This window comes from Pholcus phalangioides, unplaced genomic scaffold (genome assembly GCF_987345545.1).
Source record: "Pholcus phalangioides strain wild (caught in Gottingen) unplaced genomic scaffold, Ppha-v1.0 ptg000007l_1, whole genome shotgun sequence".
NCBI lineage: Eukaryota > Metazoa > Arthropoda > Arachnida > Araneae > Pholcidae > Pholcus > Pholcus phalangioides.
Window position 1 is genome coordinate 62455515 of NW_028301600.1, and position 6002 is coordinate 62461516.

Consider the following 6002-nt stretch of genomic DNA (forward strand, 5'->3'; position numbering starts at 1 on the left):
AAGAAGAAAAGGAAAACAGTATAAGGGTGGGTTCATATCTACAGACACGGCAAACAATCTTTAACATAAAACCAATGAAAGTATTTATATCTATCGTATCGTGGCCGAGCACGCGCAGACAGACATGTTAAAAAAGTTATTTATGTTAAAAAAGAATGTATGCCTGGTCTGGCATACATTACACAGTTAGTGTCTGTAGATGTGAATCCACCCTACTAGATAAGTAGATAAGAGAGTACGTACGAAGTAGATATCTCTTTTCATGGTGACCTTTCCTTTTCTCTTTCCCTCTTATATGTATATGGTAGAAGGATACATCATATTTGGAGAAAAAAAATCACAAATCAGAGTATAGAGATAAACGGAGGTAAAAAGAATTCGCGATGACGAGTCGAGAGGAAGGAAAAGAGAGCGTACTTGTTTGAATTTATTCCACTGGTGTTTGGACGCAATATTACGTTCTCGATCGTAAAGTGGTTAAAAAATTACCACGTATTTGTTAATCATAAAACGCGCAGCCTTGTCAAACTTTTGAACTTTTGTCGCAACAGTCATTTTCTGTGCATGATGGTTGATTTAATTTTGACATTGTACACATATTCATATTGAACACAATGCTGCTATTGTTGCAGATGTAGCATTATTAAGTTAATTGTGCACAGTATCCATGAAAGTTTTCGATGTGTACTTCCATTCAATTTGATAAAAAATAGTCTGCGCTATTTTACAGGAAATAATTACAGGAAACTGACTCTTTTGTTGCTGTAGCTAATATAATAACTATCGTACAAGTTTAGTTACTACATATGCATCTGCAGCTAGGGTGTTTTCTCGACTTCTGCGTGCTACTGCTGATATGACGTCATCATTATCAAATGGGCTCATTATCTTAAAATGCCATCATTATCTTAAAATTGGTTACTAATCCCTATACATACTCGTATACTGAACAAAATAGAAATTAACTACTAGAGATTAGGATTATTCGTACTTTTTTATGAATGGAAAATATCATTAATGCAAGTTGGAGCATTATGTTTTCATTAACTCCATAGTTTTTAATTAGGAAAATTAACTTTCAGGAAATATAATGAGCGTAAATTGGTATTTTTTAAATGTTAATTGTTAAAATTAGATGAAGAAAATTTTTACGATTCAAAAACTTCAAACAGACATATTACTAGTCGGCATAGAACCATTTGGAATTTACGTTCATTTGATATGAGTTGGATTTTGAATACATTTTCATAATAAATGAAAGACTATTTTCGTTATAGCTAAAAGACAATTACAGGCAGATAATATTCAAGAGAGAAAAAAAAACAATCGTACGAAGAATATCCCGTTAAATTTAATATATCGGTATCATTATGTATTGTGAAGAGGGTGAGCTTATACATATACTGTCTAAATAGCAGTTTTTAATCATTCAAACCGTTTCCCCGTTTCAATACTCCGCCAAAGTAATCAAAATTCAGTTAATGAAAACATTTCTTGAATGAATGTGGATGGAACAACTCTTGCGAAGTTCCTCTTCGATGATCAATGTCTTCCAATTATGAACTTCAACTGCAACTGTTATCGAACGAGTAGAATTCTCGAGCTTAATTAAGAACCCATAGTGCTTTGTAAGTGTAACTAACATGCCGCTTTCATCTTCGAGCTGTTGCTTTGCGTGGCACGCGGTAGATTAGAGCCAGTTCTCAGTTTAAATCGTCGTGTGTTTGCCGAATAAGCATTGATGCCATGGTTACATTGTAAAAACCTGAATATGCATGAAATTTAGAGAGAAACATCGCTAAAATGGGCTCTAAAATAATGTAGAATGAGCTGTTTTAAAGTGAATTCATTTCATTTCTCAATTTCTCGTTCGAATTTGTCTGCTATATTTGTTATAAAATATTGTCCTATACATTACGCGAAATGAACAGTTATACAAATACAAATACAAATACAAATACAACACCACAACAGGCAAAATGCCCAACGAGGTGGCTGATAAAAAGATGCCCATAAAAATATGGTTGTCATATGTTTCAAAAATACAGCAACCCAATTAAAAATGCAATTAACACAAATTACAAACAATATATACACATGATAAAATATTATACAATGCCCATAAAGAATACTTATGGTTGTCTTATTCTAAGAATGGATAGCTTCCCGATTTACCCCAACATGTTTATCGTATTTCTTTTTAAACGTGTCAATTGTGTTACAATTTACTACCTCCGGGGGTAAGCTATTCCATCTATTAACAACCCTATTGGAGAAAAATTCCCTGCGACACCATAACCTTGCATTGTCCCTCACCAATCGATACTGGTGTCCCCTTGTAAAAGCAGTCGATTGGCGGTGTACTAAAAGTTCATGGTCCATCCTATCCATCCCATTGAAAATTTTGAACACTTCGATCATATCTCCTCGACACCTGCGTTCATCCAATGTAAACATATTCAAAAAATGAAGTCTTTCTTCATAACTCAAGCCCTGTGTGCCAATAAGGACACGCGTAGCTCTTCTCTGCACCCCTTCAACCAAGTCTATGTCCCTCTGTAGGTATGGTCTCCAAAACCTTACAGCATACTCCAGTCCAGGACGAACTAAGCCTCGAAAAAGCGGAAGAATGACTTTAGGAGAACGCGAAGAGACCTTTTTGAAAATGAGACCAAGCATTCTATTCGATTTTTTGACAACCGCTGAACAATGTTCAGAAAACTTAAGTCGCTCGTCAATGAGAATTCCCAAATCGGTGACTCTAGTTGCATCCGGGATAGTGACACCATTCAACTCGTAAGAGAACCGTGGGTTGTTCGAACCAAAATGAGCGACCATGCACTTATCTACGCTAAACGTCATGCTCCATTCATTTGCCCATGCTGCAATCTTGTTTAAGTTGGTCTGGAGCAACTCCCTATCGCTTTCATTCCCGATTACCCCCATTAGCTTCACATCATCTGCGAATTTGCTAGTAATTCCATCGATACCCTGATCGAGTTTATCGATAAAAAGTGAAAAAAGTATGGGGCCAAGGACACTTCCCTGAGGAACTCCACTTGTGACGTCTGTCCAACCAGAGAATTCCCCGTTCACCATAACTCGTTGCGACCTATCTCTTAACCACGATTCTATCCAATTCAGCAAGTTGCCCCCTATTCCAATCTCGTGTAAACGCTTCAAGAGTTTGCCATGTTGGACCCGATCGAATGCCTTCTGGAAATCAAGGTAAACCACGTCGACATTTTTGCTCTTACCCAAAGCCTTAGTCACGTAATCATAGAAGCAAAGGAGGTTAGTTACACATGACTTCCCCTTCCTGAACCCATGCTGATTATCCGACAATACATTATTCTCGTCTATCCACTTCACAAACTGCCTTTTGATGATAATTTCCAAAATTTTCGAGAGGGAGCTCGTCAAACTCACTGGACGATAATTAGACACCACTTCTCTAATACCCTTCTTAAATATAGGAACAACGTTAGCCAGTTTCCAATCTCTCGGGACGATACCCTCAGCAACACTACTCCTGTATATCTGTGCGACTGGCCCCAACAATTCATTAGCACCTTCCCTGAGAACCCTGGGATAGATATCATCTGGTCCTGGTGCTTTGCTTGCACATACATTTCTTAGAAGATTTAGGACCTCCACGTCTTCCACTTGAATATCGTTGAGCGTTTTATTACCCCATGCAACACCCGTATATCGAATATCATTATCTCCATTAAAAACCGACGCGAAAAAGTCATTGAAAGCACTACACATGCCTACATTGCTCTCTACTTTTGAGCCTCCTATCGAGAGGGGGCCAACTGTCCCCTTACATCCATTATTGACGTATCGAAAAAATGATTTTGGGTCAGAGCCAATGTTATCTGCCAACCTAGATTCAACTTGCTTTTTACTATCCCTTATCGCTTTCTTCAACAGTCTTCTTTTATCAGTAAACAATGATAGGTCACCTCGTCCACTTTTATACTCTCTGAATGCTCTTTTCTTTTCAAGATAAAGGTTCCGCACGCTATCCGTGAACCATAGAGGGTGTGATGTACAAACACGCTTTTTTCGAACAAAGGGTATGACGTCGTGCAAAACAGAGGACAGCTTCGTACTAAATTCTTCCCATTGACTTACCACCCCTACTGATTCCAACCGGTCTTTGAAAACTTCCGCTAACCTTCTTCGCAAAACATCAAAGTTAGTTCTCCGAAAACAAGGAACCAGTCTTTTGTTATCAACCTTACCCGAGGAAAAGTTACAGAGAAATCTGACGATACGATGATCACTGGAAGAAAACTCTTCCCCCACCGAAACATGTTCAACTAGATCCTCAGAACTAGTAAGAACTAAATCCAAAATAGCAGTACCCCTAGTGGCTTCTGATACATGCTGATACAAAAAATTTTCGATCACCAACTTAAGAAAGTCTCTTTCATACTGATTTCCAGATGAAAGGTTCTCCCAATCAATACCCGGGTAATTGAAATCCCCTAGTATGAGAACCCTCTTTCGCTTACACATGTAGGAAATTTCATCATGCATTTTGGCGATATAATTTTGATCCCTATTCGGTGGATTGTAACAAACCCCAACAATAAGCTTATGACGTCTTTTGTTCTCAAGTTCAACCCATATGGTTTCAATATCACTTCTCTGCACGTTACACTCTCTAGCCTTCAAACATGATTTCACGTATATCAACACTCCACCCCCTTTCCTATCAGATCTATTTCTCAAAAAAGTATCGTATCCGGAGATGTGTAAGAAAGATTCATCCCCATCGTTTGCCCAAGATTCTGTAATGGCTATAAGATCCAAGTCCTCCACAACTATCATAGTTTCTAAAAAATCTTTCTTGTTACCCAAGCTCCTGGCATTTATTAACACACATTTTAATTTGCCCGGTGGTTTGTTGTCAATCGAGAAGCCATCCAAGTCAGAGGTGGGTAATTCCCCGTCAGTACTGTTGTGATTATCATTAACTAAGTGAATGAATAATAAATAACAATTTGTTTTCAGATACGCAAAAATACGCAAGTTTTCATTATTCTGAATGTCGACTTTGTTTATTTGATGTGGTGAGAGGAATAAAAGAAATTTCTACAGTATGATAAAAATTTCGGTCATTTACAGCGGGGTTATAAGTAAACTGACACTACTCAGACGTATATAGCGCCCACCCATTGCGATAGAGGTATTTTGATGAAACTTGGTACATAGGATATATGTACTATAGGGGAAAAAGATTTAATAAAAAAAATTCAACTTTTCACCACCAAATGAAAAAGTGGTACTTTTTTTACCGCAGTTATCATTTTCCGATGAACCAAATAAAGTATATACCAAGTTTCAATGAAATACGTGCATCACGACGGGTGGTACACAGATCAGGGTAGTGTCAGCATAATTCAACTGACACTACTCAGCTTAATTATACTACCTCACCGCACATCATCTCCGGTCATATATCGCCATACGGCAATTTCCAACCAGTGGAGCTGGGTGGGAAGTGAAGGCTCCATTAATCGGTGGTCGCCCCAGTTTCGATAGGTAAAGAACGTCCTTCTGACGTTCTATGCTTGGATTCGAACCCGCGGACCTTGACGGTAACTTTCATAGTGGAAGACGAGCATCTTACCACTGTTCCACTCGGGCGCTAAAAAATGATGCCAACAGCACGCGGTGTTCCCAGGTGGTCACCCTCCCAAGTACTGACCGCACCCGATGCTGCTTAACTTCGGTGATCGTACGAGAACCGGTGTTTTCAGCATGGTATGGCCGTTGGCTGCTTAATTATACCGGTACTTCTCCGACCTATGTAGCACCCGTTGTGATGGACGTATTTCATTGAAACTTGGTATATGTTATTTGGACCATGGGGGAAAAAGAGACAACTGCGATAAAAAGCACTACTTTTTTCATCTAGTGATCAAAAATTTTAAACTTTTTTTCTAATTGATTCTTTCTTGACTCCATAGTTCATATATATCCTATAT

The 6002-nt window shown here is 38.4% G+C and overlaps 1 non-coding gene across 1 annotated transcript; it reads right to left on the reverse strand.

Annotated features, from left to right (window-relative positions):
• Positions 1 to 5673: 5673 nt before the first annotated feature.
• Positions 5674 to 5792, reverse strand: LOC149085604 (5S ribosomal RNA). The gene has a single exon (XR_016192895.1). It is a non-coding gene; the product is annotated as a 5S ribosomal RNA (ribosomal RNA).
• Between the last annotated feature and the right edge of the window lie 210 nt (positions 5793 to 6002).